At 38.2% G+C, this 22,500-nt stretch overlaps 1 protein-coding gene across 1 annotated transcript in view; it reads right to left on the bottom strand.

The window, feature by feature from the left end:
• Positions 1–21,091, bottom strand: part of CHST9 (carbohydrate sulfotransferase 9) — a 231,106-nt gene extending 210,015 nt beyond the window's left edge. Inside the window, exon 1 of the mRNA XM_028524462.2 lies at positions 20,481–21,091. The gene's annotated coding sequence lies outside the window, so the exon portion shown is untranslated. The remainder of the gene's footprint in view (positions 1–20,480) is intronic.
• Between the last annotated feature and the right edge of the window lie 1,409 nt (positions 21,092–22,500).

The raw sequence follows: 22,500 nt of genomic DNA, 5'->3' as shown, positions 1-22,500 counted from the left end.
AGAAATATAAAACTGTAGACTAGCTGATTTCTCTGAACTTCTAGACAGGATATTTAGACAATGATGAAGAGTTTGATTAGTGAAAAAAAAAACCCTTAGAACATTAAACAAATTAAAGAGAAAAATATTAACTTCAGGGAAAATAAAAAATTCTGGAAAAGAAAAATTAAATTAAACTGCATGGCTAAGCTGTGAATAATATTTATACAGCCATGATTATAAAAACACTATGTAACTAAATAAAATGCTATCACTATTTTGAGAGGGTCAGAGGGTTGGAAAGGACAAGGATATATATGTGAGTAAGATGAAGAAGGAAAAAGGACTAATTTCTACCATGTGAAAAATCAATAAATAGATAAAACAAGAATATCAAATTCCAAAATGTGGATAGTATTTAGAGACACAGAAGTAAACACCAAAATATAAAAGTTCACATGACTCATAACAGGAAGAGACAGTTTTGCTTTTCTCCAAATTACATCCTTTCCATCATTAAACTTAAGTGTACTCCTCAAATAAAACTTACATAGAGTGAGGTCAAAATTGTGAAATCTATTAAAAATTGCTCAAAATAAGCTAATTTACTTTTTTATTAATTACCAAAAGTCAGAACTAAGTAAACTGATAGCCTAAGTAGAATATAAGTGGTATTTGTTTTAAGAAAACATTCCATTTTCCAGCACTGACATCATTACATCATTTACCTGCATCTAAGGTGCTCGCAAAGTGGACACCCACCCTGACCTGTTCTAATTGGCTGTCATTTGGTCATTCAGACAACCACACAGAACTTCTTTACTATGGTTACAAGTTATTTCCTTCTTGCCATTACAAAATACGTCTTTTGAGTTCCTGACCCCTGCCTGCCACTGGCCTGTTGACCACTGAAAGGTCTCATATCTCTGGCTCCTGTGGTGATCTCTGCTTGGTCAACCTTTAATAATCTCATCCATTTTTCTTCTCTGCTTAGTCGCTCATGAAATGATCTAACTTCTGCAAGGATAAAAATTTAACCCATGTTTCAGTTCCAATAACTCATGTGTTCTGGTCTCATATTTCTAAATGTCTACTGGACATTTCCATTTGTATATTCCATCATCCCTCACACTTCTTACCTGGACCAAATTTCTTATAATGATAAACAAGGCTCTTCCTGATGTAGCTCTTGTTCACCTCTTTTGTTTCATCACCCATGCCTCCCTGTATCAAAGTCCACTCTAAAGGCAGGCCAAACTACTGAATTTATAAGAACTAACTTTATTCCCTCTTCTCCCTGGGCACATGAACATTCTCTCCTTTCCTTTTCAGACCCTTCACAACCTCAAGCTGGTCCTTGTTTGTTCTCTAGGGCTCATTTTTGAAGCGATGGTCATGCTCCCCTCATGGCAAACACAGTACCTTAGACATAGTGAATGGTATAGAAATATGTGTTGAATAAATGAACAAAAAGACTTTTGAGTAAATGACTTACTTACAGATTATCTCTCCAATTCAATAGAAATAATGCTGCCTGATTAGTCTTTCTTAAATATTGCTTATCAAATATTTTTCTTTTGCTTAAAAAGCCATCTAGTTTTTAATCTAAGGTGGAAAACTCTTCTGTCTGCTTTATAGGCTCTTCATAAAGTAGTCACCATACCTCTGCAACCTAATTTCCTGCTGCTCCCCAGTGGGAAGCCTCCTTTCTGGTCTACTGATTCCTGAGCACTGCATGCCAATCTCTACATCCACTGGTTAGTTTTTGCTCATTATTCCCTCTGTCATGGAACCTTCTTCCTTTCTGACTCTCCTACAAATGGACATCTCAAAGCCAACATTTCCTATAAATACTTTCTTTGAATTACTCTAGCCCATATTTTGATGATGTTATTTGACAGGCATTGTTTAAGTACTGGGACACAAGAGAAGGGAAAAAGCAAGAAAACAAGTTAGAACGAATTAAAATATGATTACAAAGTGTGACTAAAAAGCAAGGGGGAAGGTAAAGAATATTGGTTATACAACCAGCAGACCTTGTTTAGACATGTTGGTCAGAGAAGGCATCTTTGAAGTGATGATGTTTAGGCTGAGACCTGAACAGCAGGAAAGATCTGGCCAAGGGTAAAGTTGTGGTGAAGGGAATGAGTGCTCCACGGAGTGCCTCACATGTGCAAATACTCTGAAAGAGAAAAGACCTTAGTATAGCCTAGGAACTAAAAGAAGTCAGCATGGCTGAAGCTTAATGAATAAAAGGAAAGTGGTCTAAGATGAGCTTGGAAAGTTAGGCAAGGTCCTCCCAGGTTCTTAAGGGCATTCCTAAAGGGCAACAAGTCATTACTGAATGGTTATAATTAGAGAAGAAAAAGGATTAGATCTATAATTCGAGATCTCTCATGCTGTATATGAGGAATAGGTGGAGAAATGAAGGAGGCTGTGGTAGGCTACAAACATGGACAATGAGGATGGCTTGAATTAGGGTAATGGCAGTAGAACTGGAAAAAAATAAAATTAGCTTCTGAGATGACATGGGACGGGAGAAATCTTCAAAGTTGAAAATCAAGAGCTCAGTTTTGATCTTGTAGCATTTTTTAAAGATTTTATTTATTTATTTTTAGAGAGGGAAGGGAGGGAGAAAGAGAGAGAGAGAAACATCAATGTGCGGTTGCTGGGGGCTGTGGTCTGCAACCCAGGCATGTGCCCTGACTGGAAATCGAACCTGCGACATTTTGGTTTGCAGCCCACGCTCAATCCACTGAGCTATACCAGCCAGGATGATCTTGTAGCATTTTAGATGTTTATGACCAAATCAAGCAGAGGCATCAGGGAGTTAAATATACAACTCAAGATCTCTGTGGCAGAGAGAATTCTACGATGGGCCCCAAAAGACCCAGTCCTGTATAATTCCCTTCCCTCGAGTGTGGACAAAACCTGTAATTTGCTTCTAATAATGTCCTATGGAAAAGGTAAAGAAATCTTACAGAACTAATTAATGTCCTTAATTGGTTCCTTCGGGTTAATTAAAAGAGATTATTTCAGCCATGAGAAAGAAGAAAATCCTGTCACTGGTGACAACACAGATAAACCTGAAGGATGTTATGCTGAGTGAAATAAGCCAGACAGAGAGAGCCAAATGCTGTATGATTTCACTTATATGTGGAATCTAAAAAAAAAAAAGCTGAACTCACAGAAACAGAGAATAGAATGGTGGCTACCATGGCTACAGGGTTGGGTGAATGGGGAGTTACTGGTCAAAGGGTACAAGCCTTTAGTTATAGGGTGAATAAGTTTGGAGCATGGTGATTATAGTTAATAATGCCTCATTGTATGCTTGAAATTTGCTAAGACAGTAGATCTTAAGCATTCTCACTACACACACACACACACAGGAAAGGTAACACTGTGAGGTGATACATGTGTTAATTAACCTGATTGTGGTATCATTTCACAATGTCAACACAAATCAAATCATCATATTTATGTAATAAAAAAGATAAATAAACTAAAATAGAGTATCCTGGGTTGCCTGGCCTAATCAGATGATCCCTTTAAAAGAAAGGCCAGGATTTCCCTGAAGTTAGAGATGTTCTCCTAGAGGCCTGGAAGAGGCAAGAAGCTATCTGTGAACTTCCTTTGAAGATGCTGAACTCTAGGCACTGAGGGTCTCAGTCCTATAGCAGCTATAAGGAATTAAATTCTGCCCATAAATGCAATGGGTCTGGAAGAAGACAGTGAGCTTCAGATGAGAATGGAGCCCAACCTACAGCTTGACTTCAGCCTTGAAGTACCCAGAGCACAGAATTCAGTTAAGTTGGTTCTGAGTTCATAGCAAGAAGAATTATTAGAACTAAAGATAAGCATTGCATAATGATAAAAGGGTCAATTCTCCAAGAAGACATAAGAATCCTTAATGTGTACGTGCCTAACAAGAGACATCAAACTATGGGAGGCAAAAATTGATAGAACTAGAAGAAAAAAATAGATGAATCTACTATTAAAGTTGGAGATTCAACAACATCGCTCTATCAGAAACAGACATATGCATCAGGCAGAACATCATGAACTCAACACCATTAATCAACTGGCTGTCATGGACATCTATGGTACTTCAACCAACAACAGCAAAAATACACATTCCTGTCAAGCTCACATGAAATATACACCAAGATAAACCACATTTTGGGCCAGAAAACAGGCATTAAAATTTTTAAAGAGTAGAAATCATAAAGTCTCTCCTTGCAGGTACAATGGAATTAAGCCAGAAATTCGTAACAAAAAGATAGATTTGAAAAATCCCCAAATACTTTGAGATTAAACCATACACCCCCAAATAACACATGGGTTAATTAAGAGACCTCAAGAGATGTCTCAAAATATTTTGAACTAAATGAAAAATAAAAATGCAACTTATGAAAATTTGTAGAATGCTGTAAAATTAGTGTTTGGAAGGAAACTTATATATAACATATGTTATCTAAAATCAATCATCTAAGCTCCAACTTCAGAAAATAAGAAAAGGTAGAGCAAATTAATTACAAAGTAAGCAGAAGAAAGGAAATAATAAAAATTAGAGCAGAATCAATAAAATTAAAAAAGTAAATCAATAAATAAAATTAACAAAACCACAAGCTGGTTCTTTGAAAAGATCAATAAAAGCAATAAGCCTCTGGTCAGACTAATTAAGAAAAAAAAGAGAGGATACATGGTTAATGTAGGGTCAATTGCATATATATGTATATATATATCAACAATAAATAAGTAGAATTAGAAGTTAAAATAATACCAGGTTTATTGCTAATATATAATATCCTTATAAATTAAATATTCAGGTATGGATTTAACAGACTATATACAAGGTTTACATAAAGAAAACTACAAAATTCTGATAGAAAATCAAAGAACTAAATAAAAGAGGAGATATTCATGTTTATGGATACAAAGACTCAGTATTACTAAGATGTCAGTTCTCCCCAGTCACTTAATCTATAAATTCAATGCAATGTTGGGACCAGTCAAAGTCCCAGCAAGTTATTTCATGGATATCAACAAAGTGATTCTAGAGTTTATATGGAAAGGCAAAATTCCCAGAATAGACAACAAAATATTATAGAAGAACAAGGTTGGAGGACTGTGACATTACTCAACTTCAAGACTCCATATAAAGCTACAGTAATCAAGACAGTGTAATATTGGTAAAAAAAAAATAGAAAACTAAGTCAATGGAACAGAATAGAGGGCCCAGTCCCAAAACAGACCTTCATAAATACAGTCAACTGACCTTTGACAAAGGAGCAAAGGAAATACAACGGAGCAAATACAGTCTTTCAAAAAACATGTAGTGCTGAATAATTGGATACTCATAGGCAAAATTAAAAAAAGAAACCTATACCTAAAACCTACAGAAAAATTAACTCAAAATTAATCACAGACTGGTAGAAGTGCGAAATGGTACCATCACTTCAGAAGGCAGTTTGGCAGTTTTTACACAACTAAACATAATACCCTTACCAAACAATCTAGCAATCGCACTCCTTAGTATTTATCCAAAGGAGTTGAAAACTTAAGTTAAAAAAAAAAACACACCTAAACACCTGCCCATGAATGTTTGAAGCATGTTTATTCATAATTGCTAAAACTTGGAAGCAAGCACAATGTCTTCAGTGGGTAAAGGGATAAACAAACTGTGGAACACCCAGGCACGGGGACATTATTCAGTGCTGAAAAAAACATGTTACAAGTAAAATACGTCCATCTCAAAAGGCTACCTGTTGTATGACTTCGATTCTATGACATTGTGGATCCACAAACTAAGTCTGTTTTCTCAATAAAAATCTGCTTGGGTATGGACACAGGGCGCTCCCCACATGAGGAGTGGCCATTCTGTCCCGATTCCCCCACAGGACCTGGTTGTCTCTGTGTATGTATGTTTTTCTCGTGCTTTGACGAACCATCCACAGCATTCCATGCTCACTGCAGGCAGGTGGGCATGTGTCATTGTGGAACAGGCAAAAGTGTGGAGACAAGTGGAAAAGGTCAATGGCTGATAGGGTTAGAGGGGAGGGAGGTATAAGTAGGTGGGGCATACAGGGTTTCTAGTGCAGGGAGGTCACTCTGTATATTATAATTGTGATTGCATGTAATTATAAATCTGTCCAAATACGTAGGCTATACAACACCAGGAAGGAACCATGATGTGAACAATGGACTTTAGGTGATAATGGGGCATCAGTGTAGATTCATCAGCTGTACCAAATGTTCCACTCTGGTGGGGTAAGTTAATAATGAGGAGGTTGTGGAAGGGCTGGAGATGGGCAGGAAGAACATGGGAAATCTCTGTACCTTCTGCTCAATATTTCTATGGATCTAAAGTTGCTCTAAAAAATAAAGCATATTAAAAAAGAGAGTACTTCTCAGTACTCTATCTTCAATTAAACAAGAGAAGTATGACAACTTGAAATCTCTAACTGTAATGCATACCTGCTGAACTCTATCTAGAGAGCCGCTAGAAAAGAAAGACACACTCACCTACTATTTTTATTTAGCTATGGGGTGATCTCTTATGGGAGACAATGGAAGAAGAGCCATGAGTGCTGAATAACAACAGAGTTACAGACTTGAATGTTTAAACTTGAGGGCAAATTAAAACACACTTGGTGAAAGAGGGTATTCTAGGCAAGACCTATACTACAGATGGAGAATGCTTCACTACACCAGCTCCTGCTATTCCACATTGCTGCCCCCTGCAAGAATGGGGAGAAAATCGGAAAATGGCTTATGGACTAGATACATAGGTATCAGACGAGGGGAGAACGTGGTGTTCGTGGGGTGGTGGTGGATAAGAATCGGGTAAGCAAAAATACAGGAAGTATAACCCACATGGGCCCTCCTAGAATAAAAGCTTTATAATGAAATCTAGCTGCTCACAAACCAGAATAACTCAAAAAGAAAAACAGTAATAAAAAAACTAGCTTGAGTACTACTTTCATTTAAAGATGAAAATATGAAATATAAAATAATAAAATGAGGAAAGGGAACTGAAAAGGTCTTTCATTTTCTTTTTATTTTGTTAACATTCAGTAAAATTACCTTGGGGATATGTGCAGTTCTGCAAAATATTATAAATATAGAGAGTTCATAAAGAGAATGCAACTCTTCTATATTTTGTTTTACTACTAAAGTGCTTTTTCTAAGTAGGTGAGTAGATGCCACAAAAGCGAAAACCAGTTAGTCAGTGATCTAATACGCAATGACAGGAAGACTTCTCAGGTAGTGATTAGGTATTTGTTTCTGATATGATGATCTTGAGTGTGGCTTAGCTCACTTCTGGGGACAGGTTTCACAGTTCTCCTTTGGAATTTCTTACATGATTGCAGTGTTTTGAATGTTTGTACGAATAGAACAACACCATTTTCCATTGTTTGTTTTACTTCACCTTTCTGAGACTTTAGGTAAAATGACCTATTAAACATCATGAATGAAAAATAGTTGCAAACTTGATCTAGAGCTCTTTATTCTGAGTGCAGGGTATTCAGTACTCTTAAACACCTAGAATTATTCCCCAAGGCACAGTCTTTTACATGGATTTATTATCGAAAGGTTCTATTCATGCAGAGTCTTATTAGCATAAGTGTATATTCAATACACTGAGAGTACAAATAGCTTCCAGCTAATAATCACCTACACAAATTTTCCTTATAGCTGTTCTCTTTTAAAGCCAGATTCTACATGGAAGTCCACTTTTCCTATTGCTATAAATTCAAACAACTTGTAACTTATGTTGTGCATGGTCATAACTTTTAAAAATTATGAAATAAGTATACATTAATAGTTGAATGACATTACAACATTTAGTGTCACTCAGTCCTCTCAGGTCTTAAAAGTCCCTCACTAATATAGGCATCCATGTCTTACTGCTGATACACATATAAGTAGCTTGGGGGAGGGGGTATAGGGGCACTGGGTGTAAGCCCTAAAGCTGTTATTGCACTTACTTGTAGGTGATCAAGACTTTAAAAGAACCAACTCTCTCCCCATGATAATTGTCTTTTTTTCCCATATTAAAACAATACCAAGTTCAAACTGATTATTGGTATTTACCCTAATATAAGCTGATGATGACTTATAATTTTTTAGTGAGAAGTCCCTATCATAGTGAAATCCAGCCTCAAGTATTGTACAAGCTGGCAGTGTCAAGAAACTGGTTCTTTCAGAATTTTCAGAAATGTGAACCTTTCTGGCTTATTATAATTTATAATAATTTATGAACTATGATATTAAATATAAAGAGAAAGAAGTCTACTGATATTCTTTAGTTTATTGCATCTTAAGATATAGAATCAGAAATCTATATCTTAGTAGATATAGATTTTGTTTTTAATAAAAAATCGAGAAGCACCACTCCACTTGGTTCTGGTTATGTGAAAGGTATATATCCTAAGCAGTCCTAAATGTTGTTAGAAAACTATTCATGCAAAGTGTGAATAGTACATTATATACTTTAATGGGAGGAGAAATATTCTAAACACTTAATTTGAAGTTGAAATTTGTCTGGAGATATTTTATTACACATTTTCTAAATATTTTACACATTTTCTGAAACTTCTTTCACTTTGTGCTTCATGTAGAATTGGCCCTCATGTTATTGACTAGAGAATATTTCTGTGGGGGCAGTATTCAGCTTTACCTGTCTCTAATACAGAAGCACTGACAGTGCTCGCCTAGAGTTCCATTGAGACTGCAGTTGAGAATCACACTGGATCCTAAATCTCCCCGGGCCCTGGCCAGTCTAGTGTACACGACACACTGCATACTGCTGTTGTGGATCTTTAGTGAAAATCAACAATACTCTCATCCTTTGTTTTATAGGTAAGCACCAAATGCTTAAGAAAAATTAAGGAAGAAAGGAAAACATAGTACCAAGTTGCCTAATTACCCTTTAAATTTCTAATGTTGAAAAATTCTCATCTCTGACTGAAAAGTGAAAAAAAATACTCGTTTATCTAATATTTACTGAAAGTCTTGTATTATTTCTTCCTATATTGCCTAAAACATATTATTTTAAGAATAGCTTTCTCTTAAGTATTTAAATATAATTTATGAAATATTATTAATGCTGAATAAAGATATTTAGACACTTTCTAACTGCCTAATTAAACAACTTTTGCAAATGCTAGCTCACTTCATACAATGTGGCAATGATCTCATACATTAGGTAGTTGGTTCAAAATCATAGAATATTTTACCCAATTTCTATCTTGAAAATTAGAAATCTGTCTAATAAATTAATGATGAATATTATACAATCTTTATCTACATTACATTGTTAACATTTTGCTACATTCTCATTTTACTCTTTCCCGTATATTGCTGAACCATTTGAAAGGAAGTTGCATGGATCATGAATTTCATCTGTAAATACTCCCAAATGTATCTTCTCCCCAAAAAGACCTTCTCCTACAGAACCCTAATGTGATTATGACACTCAGGAAATTTAACAGAGACGTAATACTATTATGTGTTCTGCAGCACAAATTCAGAATCCTTTAATTATCTCAATATTAGCCTTCATAGGTTTTTCTTTCCATTGATAATCTAATCAATTAGTTCCATGTCTCCTAGTCTCCTTCACTCCTGAACAATTTTCCAGGACTTTTTTAAAACTGATATTGACATTTTCAAAGCGTCCAGGTCAGTTATGTCAAAGACTATTGCGTTTTGGATTTACACGTTTTGGAGAAGAAAAGTCATATGTGATCATTTCCTCATCATTAGATTCAGGTGAAACGTTTTTGGCAAAATAATTTTAGGGGTGCCTGGATGTCCTACTTCATGCATGTATCATCCCTAGAAGTACACGATGCCAGTGTGTCCCACTGCTGGTGACGCCAAGTGTTATCACTTGGTTAATACCGTCACTGGTGTCTGCCAGATTTTTGCCTGTAAAGGCACTTTCCCCTTTTTGTAACTAGTCAGAAATGTAGGGGGTGACATGTAGAGATAGTGTGAGTATCTTGTCCCCATAAACTGTTCACCTAATGGTGGATCATCTCTTCATTATTCTAGTAATAGTAGTTGCAAAAAAGTTACTTCATAATTCTACCATTCCCTTTAATTATATTAGCTTGTATTCTTCAGTGAAACAAAGCTCATGGATACTTTTAAACATTCAATATGCTTTAATCCATTACATACATTATTACTTTTTATGTTCAAGTGACCCCAAATTTGACCAGCCAATGTCTCTTAAATCTGGCTTCCGAGGTGTTCCCACCCATCGGTTTTTGAGCACTTCCTTCTTCTCTGGCACAAGGTATTGCCCAGGCTTACCAGATGCTCCTCTGAACTGGCTGAAGCAGGAAGGCTATGAAATGAAAAGAAGACTAACTCAACTCACTTTTAATGCAGCAATTGGATTTAGGCACAAATATTAGAAAAGTGCCTAGAGCATAGTGTCAGTCAGTATGGTTGATCTGCTCCTTAACTATTTTAGCCATAGTTTGAAACCTTTGTATAATTCTCAAAAATATAAACTTTTGATTTATAGCTAAGACTTTATATTACTCTTTCAATTCAATTTCATGTATTTATTCTTATTTAAAGTTTTGTTCTCCTTCATTTATTTTATCTCTATATGGAGATCATATATACAAGGCAACCTTCAGGGACTTCTCTTTTTCATAGATTATGGTCTAATGCCAAAATGTGCACAAATCCCCCCAAATTAAAGCCATTAAAAATTCTCAAAATTATCAAGGAATTTCACATATTAGAGGAAATAATGTGAAGAAAAGCTGAATGGCTGGGATTGTTTTTGTTGTTGTTGTTGTTGTTATTGTTGTTGTTGTTGGGTTTTTTGGGGGAGGGGGTAAGAAATTAAATAGGCCAGCCTCACTTTCTAGTAAATGTAGTACTACTCAGACCACTTCTGAATGAGTCACTGACAATGAAAGCAAATTTGAAGAAAGGGAAGAGTGATACTTGGGAAGATCACAAGAAAGAAAAGGTGGGGTCTCATAGCTTACAAGTATGTGTGTATATAGGTATAGACATATGTGTATATATACGTATGTATGTACGCACTTAAATTAGAATGTGAGGGTGGGTGCAAGTGTGTTTGGGTGTACTATATATGTATGCCTGTGCACACAGAGGGTTAAAGATGGGGATGTTTAGTCAACACTTATTTAACAAACACTTAGACTCCCAAGCTAAGTAGGCACTATAGTATTTTCTAGGAATAAAGGACCATCACACTAGAAGGGGCTCTACCTTAGTGGTTAAATAATTACATGACTAAATATGAATTTACAACTCTTTGCAATTATTGGTGATGAGAGATCTGAATACATAAATATGGGTACGTTTATGCGTATAAGTATATATTGTGTATATGTATATTATAAGGTGATTCAGCTCAGTCTAAGGGAAGAGGGGGCTCCTTTGAGAAAGAGACATTTGGGTAGATATTTTAAGTGTTAATGAGTGTTAGCTAGGCAATGTTTGGGTATGTATGTTTTTAGGGATGGAGACGGGAAGGGGAAGGAGCAGCAAACTGGAAGAAAGCCTACCAGTTGAAGCAGAGGGAGGGAGTGGAAGAACCAAAAGGGATGAGACTGTAAGAATCTGATTCTGCTGGGTTTCAGGAAATCAGGAGCACAATTTGGTCTTTTTCTTCGAAAAAGCAATGGTAATCCACTGAAGTGATGTGTGCAGCTGAAGGAGTGGTAGTTCTATTTGCATCTTGAAAAGGCTTATCCAGCACCTTTGAAGGGTGGATTTGGAGGGGGGAGCAATGTTGGAATATAGGAGAATAGTTATAAAGCTCCTGTAGTTATTTACCCAACAGACTGAAAGCTTAGACTTGGGTGATGGCCGAAGGCAGCTTTGTCAGTATGCTTTGGGAGGTAATAATCAATACCTGCATGGAGGCTGTGATACGGAGATGAATGGGAAGGAATGTCAAGGATAAAACCCAGATTGGAAGCTGGGGAACCCTGAGGTTTGGCGCTGAGATGGGCAGAGATCACAAGTTTGATTTTGATGTGTTTCACTTGATGTTTTTTTAAGACAGACAAGAAGAAATGCCTAGTATACATTTGTATCATCTACAAACGGGGAACTTAGAAGAAACTTTGAGCCATAGTTATGTTTTCTAGAATGCTCCAAATAAAACATATGCCAGTAATTTCATGGAATTCTTATTGGAGTACTTTGTGTATGTATGCTGGTAAAACTCTAAGTGAACTAAAGTTCTGATGTACTAGATGAACAATCCCTGCTACTTGAGAGTTCAACAATTTGCAAATCTACTTCTATTCTAAATGTTTTTATAATTCCCTGATCTGCAAAATCTGAAAATATGACTTTGCTAGACTTTCAGAAAGTGAGACAGAGAGATAACAAAAGTGATAATGTAAGTAAGAATTAATATTTAAAATACTTAAGAGTCAGTACAACTTGGAGTCTACCCATTAATAGCCAGCAAGACCACAACAGTGCATGCAGCTGAATGCCAGCCATGTCATGGAAGTAGAATCTCATTCTCTGATAATAAAACTTCCTAATTGAAAATAGAGCACAAATACTAGAAGGTAGAATGTTGATATTTACTGCTTTTAGTCCAATAATATTACTAATACTTAAGGATATTTCAATAGATTGAGAAAATTGATCTTTGGCAGGGGGATAAATTACCCATATTCTAATCTAATGTTCAAAGAATGCTGTGGGAAAATGAAATTCATTTAGAGATATATTTCTAAAAAATTGTGTTTACATTTCATTTTGAATTTTTTAAAAGCATTCAGTGAACACCATCATTTATCACAGACTGTCTTTGCTTAAAGTAACCTGTAACTGTGGGTCACAGCTCTAATGCCCTCTGTGATAAAGATGAAAAGAACAGAAATGACTACAAAGCTAAAGGTAGCTTCTTGCTTTTGAAACTAAAGAAAAAGTAAGTAGCATATTCTTCATTTGAATTGACAATGTTGTCTTATTTTGTTTTCCATTTTCATGTATATCTAATAGAGGCTTCTGCAATTTTTTTCACATTATCTAGGTGTATTTTCCCTTTTCTGAATTACATTCTTGAGTGTTTTAGATTTCAACTTAGAGGGGGTAGTATGGTAAAGGAGGCATCAAGAACCTAGTGACTGGGATGTATCTTATCTGTTTATTCTGACAATGAAGGATTTTCCTGTGTACAAGTTAACAGTTTAAAGAAGATGGAGAACTTTGCTGTCACAATTTTTGCCTTTATTCCATAGAAGAATAAAAAGCATAACAAGAAAAGGCAGGCATTATAATAAAATTTCATTGCCTATATAGGTCTTTGTGCTGCTTAAATGAAAGAAGCTCCTTATTTTCCTTATCACCTCCACAATCCAACCACTTCAATTTCATCTTCTCCAAGGTCCCAAAGCACCACTACACACTTACTAGAAATTGTAATAAAAGTCAACCAAATAATGTTGCGGGTCAGTCTGAGGTTGAGTGCCAGGCCATTCAATTGACCAAGAAGCTTCCAGTAAGAATGAACAAGATACAGCAAAACAATCATAGATCAAATTGTGCTCTGTACAATTGCTGCCTCCCCTTTGTAGGAAAGGCTGCCTTTCTTGATTGGGTAAAACATGTCCTCTGTAGAGGATCCTGTGATTGTGTGAAAGCAACTGGTATTCACACATACACACAACTTCTTCAGTTTTAACTGTTAAGGGCTTACATTAAAAAGCTCCTTTCTTTAAAAAAATGTAAGATATACAAAGATAAAACAGACATTTAAGATGGACAGAAAGTGGGAAGTAATATAACAAAAATTTCTTACAATTTGGCAAATTCAAGATGCTTGATGCAGCCCATACTAAAATGACATTTCATATTAACTCTTAATTCTAAGAGCAGGTCTTATGTTGTGGTCTAGAAGTAACATTAGAAATTAAAAAAACTTAGAATTTTGCTCTCAATTCCTCCTTGCATCTGGGATCCTACACTCTCCTGCAGGTTGTGTATATGGGTAATCTTCAAAATCTCCAGTCTCTGCAAATACTATCATTTTGTAGAGATGCTGGTGTGCTTTTAGTGTGTCAATAGTGCACAGACTAAATACATTGAAGACAGACAGCACAGTTGCCTATACTCTCCCCTGTCTCCAACTGCTATATGCTAGTAGTAGTACAAAAAAATTCTAACACAGTTTATTTAGATTGGTTGCAGATTTGGGTCTCTTCTAAAAGCTTACTTTATAGCATTACTTTTATTTTGCCATTTCCAATATTGGACCAGCGCCATTTTTTGTTTGCATAAGAATGTTTTGAGGGAACGAAAAAGAAAATCTCAAATAATGCTACCTTCTTTCCTGTTGTTGCAGTACCTGAAATGATATGTGTATACATGTACACACACAAATATAACATGCACATATATGTACATATACACACACCACACATAAATAGGTATGAATGTATGTGTGTGTGTGTGTGTGTGTGTGTATATATATATATATATATGCCTTCAATGTTTTCTGGAGATATGTATTTAAACTAGGTTAAAGCCCAGGGGAACTAAAAAATTAACCAGCTTGTATATTAATTTGTCACCATTCATAGTCACCCACAAAACATAGATTCCAGGGAAATAAGAATCAGAAGCAGTAAATTTTTATAAAAGTGACAGTGATAGGAAAAAGATTAGAACATGAACTTCAACTTGGTGAGCAGTGAAGTTTGTAGTCCTTGTCCACCGAAGGCAGGACACCAGTGAACAAGTGGGATGGCACCATTTAAAAGTAAAGATGGGTGGGTAGGGGCATGAAAGATAATCCATGGCATCATAAAAACATTGCTTCTCTAGCCCTACAGTTCTCATCAGGGCCAGATCGTCCCCTAGAAAATACTTTGAGAAGGGCTCAGGTGTGTCACGATTTCTGAAGGAGGGGAGTTCTGCTGACTTTGGGTGAGGAGGGGTGGCTGTCCCACTTAGTGAAAAATTTTCCAAATGCTCCATATAACACACAATGTCCCACTAAACTAAACCTATAGTGAATCTCAACCTGTAGAATCTGGTACATAATCATAAGTAAGCATCGTATAGGAATCTCCACCAACAAGGTTGCTGTGGTGAGTAATTCAATCATTTTGTGTAGTCTGGCTCCTAACTCTAGAATCAATAGGCTACAATATTACTGGAAAACGAACTTAAAAAGCAATGTCAGCACTCAATCAATAATTTTCATTTTGGAAATATTTTATCTGTTATTCATGATGGTATGGTGAGTAACCTGCAGAGTCCCTTGAAGCCAAGTTCACATTAGTAAAAACATGAAAATGTTCCAGGAAGCAGTTTTGGAATTCCAGTGGAAGTGGATTAATAGTAGGTATTCTCTCATTTATAAAATATTATACTTCCCCATTTTCTCTACTCCAATAGTCTAAAACTCGACTTAGTGTATTTTCCCTATGATTACCATTATTCCCTCTTCTGTTACATACAAATAACTCTAGTTTATAATTACCCTAACACTACTCTTAGTCTGCCCTTGTTCTTTCATGTGTCTGTACTTCTTATGTGAAGGCTTCTGATTTGTTGTCTTAAATCCAAATTTATTCATTATATATACCCATGCATTTCTGACTTCTTTAATACGTGTTCTAGTGAAGTCATCTCCAAACATTAGTGTAGGGAAATCACATTTTATTACAAATTACTTTCATTTTATTGCCCCTTTTCATTACTTATATACTCAGTAACTATACTATGGATGGATTACATTTCAGGATACTAAGAGGGTGATAAAAATATTTGTTATTAAAAAGAGGACAGGGTTGAGGACAACAGTTTGGCCCAGGATAAGTATTCAGCGAATGAGAGAAGACAGAAAGATCGCCAGCTTCTGTATTTACCTCTGTACCCCTTCATTCCATGACTGTCTTGTACAGTTGCTGTTGTGATGGCCAGAAAGAGTTAACTGCCTTATTTAACTACCAAACTGACTGCAAGGGGACTGGATGAAGAGTCAGGAGGTCAGCTTTCTAGTTTCTGCTCTGCCACTAACCACCACTGTGACCTTTAACAGTTCGCCTCACCGTGGGCCTCCATTTCCTTAACTGTAAAATGAGGGCATTGGAATAAATTACTTTTAAGGTCTTTTCCTGCTCCATAAAAAAACCCGCATAATTCTGACTCTAAGACTTAGGTCCTCATCAGAAGAAACTGATTCTTCTAATAGATGTATATAAAATATATCCTGTGGGTCTCAATTATTCCAACCACAGTATTTTTTAAAAAAATACATGGTTTTATCTTTTTTAAAAAATGTCATCCCCTATAAACACACACACACACACACACAAAATGTGACCTTAAGAAAGAAGTACCCATATAGTTGAAGTAGCAAGCACATTTATTATGAGAACAGAGTCCCCATTTCAAAAGCGACATCTACTTTTTTATTGCCATTCTGCTCACTGCTGTAGAAGTCACAGTTTTACTTTTTGCTTTGAATTCTTGAATGAAAATGACTTTACCTGCTTTTCCAGTTATATATATTTTGACAGCTCTACCCTTCTCCACAGAGGTTTTCTAAATTCTTTCTAATAGTTCGCAGAACTAACAATTCAACAAAATCTATACACAACTGAATGCAGACTATAAACAAGGTGTTAATAGCAAGCGCTATGGTGTGAATCAACTTCTTGTTCAAGTAACTGTTTCATCCACAACCAATTTTGCCCTGAAGCTTTTGAAAAACACAATAGAAATCTGTTAAATTGGCAGTGGTGCTGAACTCCAACTATTTTATCTAACCAGGTCCACGGTAACAATGGATACTTGAGAGCTTCTCTTTAATGGAATGTGCTTTGCTGTGGAGCATAGGTGTGGAGATCAAATGGACCAAATCCCTTATTCTGATGGCACCTTGCTGTTTCCTCTTTTGGGAAGTACACACGTAAGACTCAGGAATGTCACCTTCAAACCTACACATGTGGATGCTTTAGGAAAACCTCACACTTAAAAAATTCAATTTAGTAAGATTTATAAATTAGAATCTTTGTATTTGGTTTTCAGGAGCATTTCACTCTCACGTTTTAAAAAATTAATCACCTGTTACATGTAAATGGGGATTGAATAGCTCATAGTTGGATTGGAGGGCTTTTATTTTTTCCAGGAACATGCCTAATTCTGAACACACAATCATTAAGTAGACATACAATTAAGTCCTGATTATTTTTCTGTGAATTATATACAACCTACTACACAGTCACCATATCAGGTTGCTTATTTCTGTCACCCAGCTCTTTTCTGGGCAGGCTGCCCACCTCCTCCATCTCCCCATAAATTGGTTATGGTGTTTGAGGTATGTAAGCTCATTTAAAAATTAGCCTAAACAAAACAAAATAATTAAAAAGGCAACTTGCCCACAATAGCAATGAAAACCTTTTTAAAATCAAACATGTAATACTTTCCAAAAACAAACACAAACCATGATTTGGGGTTATCTTAGCCTCTATTCCTCTCATTAACATGAATAATTCAGAGTGCTTACTATACATGGTGAAACTCTTTCCCCTCAGTAATTCATTTTTATTATGCAGAAAAATAAGATGTAACACATCCTCATGTATTTCCAAAGATTTCAATTAGGCTATATTTTTAAGGCAACTTTACTTTCAGAATTTTTTATAGTATGGGTTCGTTCTTTTCATTGCTATCCTGGTAGTAAGAGGAATCTTATGCTTTCAAGACAAGGGAAATACGGAACAGTGTAGCTGATAAGAAGGTGGAAGCCCCAGATTTTTGGGGTTCTTGATATTCTTCAAATACATAGCAGTTATTCACAGAGGAAAGCAAGATTGCCAATATCTTTCTCCTCAAAACGATGATTGTGCTTTGGGACATTACATCCAGATTTGAGTAAGAAGAACTTCCCAATATTCTGGCTACAGTGAAGAAAGAACATATTTATTATGCAATTTAATTCTGAGTAATAAAAATATCCTAACATTGCAGTTTAAGCAAACATTCCTAAATGGGAAAGCATTCCAAGGATGGGGGTTAGGGTGAGATTGAAAACCTCCAATCTTGCTTGAATGATGACTTGAACCAGATGAAGGCTGTGAATCTGTCTGCTGATTGCATATAAACTTACCCAGGTTCCCAAACGTGGATACAAAGAATATTATATAGACATTTTATTCATATCCTTTGTAAAATATTCTATTATTCATACTCAATATTTGGATGTTTATGACTTAGGTCTTCTAAAATTGGAGTTTGGGATGTTAAATTGGTCTTCTATCTCGTAAATTGTTCCTGGGAAGACATATTCTTCTGGAAATGACCCTAATTTTCTGGAGTTACGAGGCTGTTTAATGCACTGCTTCAGAGCACCAAATGCTACCCTTGTGACCAGAGAGAAGGGAGAGAATGCCATCAGGAGGCGGCTCCAGGGGCACCAATCCTCAGCTTCTCTCTGGTAACAAAAAGGTGGAGGAAAGAAAGCAATCAGAGTCCACTGGAGTACACACCGGTCTGGGACCAAAGGCTCTTAAACTTTTTTTGCTTTTCCCTTCATTGAAAATAAAAAGAGAGGAGCTTATAGTGTAACAACCCAAATGCAACAGTTGCTGAACTTAGATCAATATCAGATACTGTCAGAGCTTTGGGGATATTCGTGGAAATTCATGAAACTAGGATGTACCTTTGGATACCTGTGAAAATAAAACATTGCACTTTGAGTGGGAGAGAACAGATGGTTGGTAATGATTTAAAACATTGATGTTTTTGGACCATCACCAAGCCGCTGCATTAAAAACACGGTGTTTAGTTAGTACAGACTAACGTCTGTATGCAAGGTGCTCGTTATCTGGGAGAGGCTGCTGTAGTCAGTAAAGGTGATAAACACCATATGAGGCCAGAGGAACATTCTTCTCACTTTCTCAAGACGTTCATTGTGTGCTATATTGGGGGCTGTATTCAGTCTGTGTGATCAGAGGATTTTAATCTTCCCCCAATAACTAGTCAACTCTAAGCGTCTAGTTATGGTGTTCTTCCTCAACGCACGGAGTAGAATTTTGTAATTTTGTTCTGTGTATCTGACTCACTGAAGCCCTTAAAAACCCTCTGAGCAATAATAATAAAATCTGTTAGTTCAGGGTACCCTTGCCCATGAAAAACAATAACATTCTCCTTATCCTCAGTTGGTAGCTAGGCATATGGTGTTATGATTATGTGCTGGAATTGCCAGGTGCCGGGCTACTGAATCAGGAACACATAAATATTAAATGTGGTCACACTGTATTTTGGTGTGTACATGTGAGTCGAAAAGCCCACGTCCTTTATATCAAATGGAATGGTACCCGTACAGATAAAATTATGTATAGAGAGACTAATGAAATGTTTGAGGGTAAAGTGAAGATAAATAAACATTGGTAAACAATACTCTAAAAACTGCGAAAAGGAGTGTTTCGGTTTGGTTCCGATAGCGTAAAGTAGAAAAGTCACACAGACACACACTCCATACTATTTACTTGCCATCCCTTTCAAAGCCCTGGGAACTGCTCAGAACAGTTTGCCTGTGGGAGGGAGTCGGGGGTGGACCTGCCGGGAGAAGAGGGAGGCGGAGCGGCAGCTCCATCTTAGTACCTGTGAACTTAGTTGGGAATAATTCTTGACAGGCATCAAACATAGCACCTTCTAGCCTTCTAATAGAAGCATGCTGAGAGACAGGATGTTCAAATGGGGCAGAAGAGGGAGCAGGTAACCCTGCGAGAGCAGCAGCAACACAACCACGCAGTCAGTTCCTACTCTCAAATCATGTCAAGCCTCAAGCCTCCCCCCACCCCCCGCCCCTCCATTGCACCCTCTCGACCCCTATGCTGGGGCCACATAGGACCTGGGCTCCCAGTCACCTAATGTCTCTCCCACGCTGAAGACAGCTTTAGCAAGGTCTCGGAGTTTGGGACCCATGCAATAAGGCAGAAATGCTCGTCTTTCGGCCAAACATGCTGGAGGACCGGATAAACCGGCACCAGAAACTCAAGACTGTTCCTTCTGGTGTCCTCTTTCTAACCTTGCATGCCCCACTGGGGACTGGCACCAGAATCCTGCAGTCCGGGCTGCCCCGCCAGCGCCCAGGAATCCAGCACGGGTAGCTGACCCTTCCTCCTCCTCGGACCCTCTCGAAGGCTTCGTACCGCCTCCATCTCCAGGACACCCCATGCCCCCAGCACGTCTGATAAAGTGAATGGGAGCGAAGTGGGTTCACGTATTGGCGGCGGGGGGGCGGTGCAGAATGAAAAGGAATGGAAAAGAAAGGTAAAGAAAGATGCTTCCCGCAGTCAACGGAGGCGAAGTACCTGCAAAGGTGAGGATACACTTCCCCGCCCACCAGACCCGGCTCCCATCGTGGGTGCCGCGCGGCGCCCCGCAATCTCAGCCCCTCAGATCTCGAGCCCCCACGCCTCCCGCCACCCAACACGCCTCAACCGGTGTGCGGTTACCTCGCGAGCGGGGAGGGGAGCGGAGGCGAGTGGGCGCCGCAGGTGCTGCTTCTCCAGGAGCGGTGCTTCTGCAGGAAAGTTCCCCGCGCTCCGGAGCAAACTCTCGTGGAGTCCGCCCGCCGCCGGGTGGGAAGGCGCACAGCGCGGGGACCAGCGGGCGCGCGGAGCCCGGGGACTCGCCCGGCGCAGCGACATGCAGGGGCTGCGGCGCCGCCTCTGCGCGGTAGGTTCCCGCGCGCCCGCTGGTCCCCGCAGCCGCCGCCCCCGCCGCGCCCCCGCCGCACCCCCGCCCAGCCCGCCGCTCCGCCTCCCGGTCTTTATCTCCAGCGCTTCCCGCCCGCCAGCTCGCAGGCGCAGCTTTCTTTTTCTCCGCCTTTGTCGTCCTTTCTCCCACTTACTTTCTGGTCTCACCTCGGCTGGCGACTCGGGGGCATCCCCAGGCTCCGGTGCCACCCTGCTCCGGGTCACGGGAGTAACGCTCTTCCCGTTCCTTTCCTAACGCACCTTCCCCTCCTCGCCGCTGCCCTGGCTCAGGTTCCGTGCCCAGGTGTTCTAGTAACATGTGAAGGGCACATCAGTAGGTTAGTAGACTATCGCAAACATTGACTTCCACATCTAAGACTTTCTGTCGCTTTGCTGATTTATACGTCAGTACAGTGCAGTTCGGAAGTATGTGCCGTGGGCTGAAAGTGGCCGTTTCCAGTATTGGAGACCTCGTAGTTCTCTAAGGCCTCGCATTTCAAAATGTAACAAGCTGGAGTTGGAAGTTTGTAAAATGCTCTGCAAAGACAAAGATTAGGATAAAAATCATTAAAATAAACAGTTTGTTGAGATTTAAAAATTAGTTCCAAGCATTATGCTAGCAACAAGTTGACCAAACTAAGGCAAAAAATTTAACAGAACCCTTGCTTGGTTGCTTAATTTGCACGCAGGCAGTTTCTATGGATTAACAAAGAAAACCTTTTTTCTTTAAGTAGTTAAGTGGTTGAGCCTACCTCATTTCCACATAGAATGTTTTGTTTTTCCCAAACAGATGTCATCAATGGTCTACATTTTCAGTAGGTCTTATTTTTATGAATGGCTTAGGAATAACATATCTGGCAGTAGTGAACTTTGGTTCAGTCAAGAAATACTGTCATAGTATTATAGGAATTATTTGCCTGGTTCTGGTTTCTTTTCAACAGAACTTGTTATACAAGTTGCATTCTTAATTTGTATGTCTGCCGTCCCTTTTTACATTTATCTTAGTGTCCTCTCTGCTGTGAAAGTCTTTATTCATCACCAGAATGAACCTCTTTTCCTGCCCTTGGACTTGAAAAACAAAACAAAACGAGGAAATGCCCCCGAGCTGTATTTAACTGGCAGGCAATGGATGAGTGCTTGTGGACCGAATTAATGAATTGAGCTTAGTCTCTTTTGGTTTGGTCCCACGGTGCCATTCCACATTGTATGAACTCTTGGGGTGGTGGCCCCCCATTGCACCAGAGCAGTGAGGATGCCCCAGCCCCTCTCAGGAGAGCTGCACTGTGGCTCTCCGCTGCTGCGAGTCGCACGGCGCTTGTGGTCTGTGCATCCTCATTTGTAACGTGGAGGAGTTGAGCAAGACCATCATTATAACTACACTTTCTAAATTCTTAAAAGTTTTTGTAGCTAATGAGGGAGACTGGTCATGATCAGGTCAACTTCTGACTGAATCTGCTCGATAGCTGTGCTGCTAGGCATTGCCAGTCTAGTGTAAGATTTTCCAGGCTGTAGAATTCATTTCATTCATCTATCATAGCAAACCTCTGTCCAAAGCCATTAAAATATGTTTAAGGACTAAGGAAATTGAATGTTGTTACTATCCAAAGTTGATGAATAAAAGATCAAAAAATCACCTAAAATGCACAGTAAATATTGGTATAAGATACATCTCATTGCATTGGGCTGGGAGTTACATGGTTAAATGAAAATACTGCCTTTTTAAATATTGTAGTTAAACTAATTTAATTTTTACATGGTGAACTGTTTCTGAAACATT

Source organism: Phyllostomus discolor, chromosome 9 (genome assembly GCF_004126475.2).
Source record: "Phyllostomus discolor isolate MPI-MPIP mPhyDis1 chromosome 9, mPhyDis1.pri.v3, whole genome shotgun sequence".
In the NCBI taxonomy this organism is placed as follows: domain Eukaryota; kingdom Metazoa; phylum Chordata; class Mammalia; order Chiroptera; family Phyllostomidae; genus Phyllostomus; species Phyllostomus discolor.
This window is presented reverse-complemented; position numbering and strand designations above follow the sequence as displayed.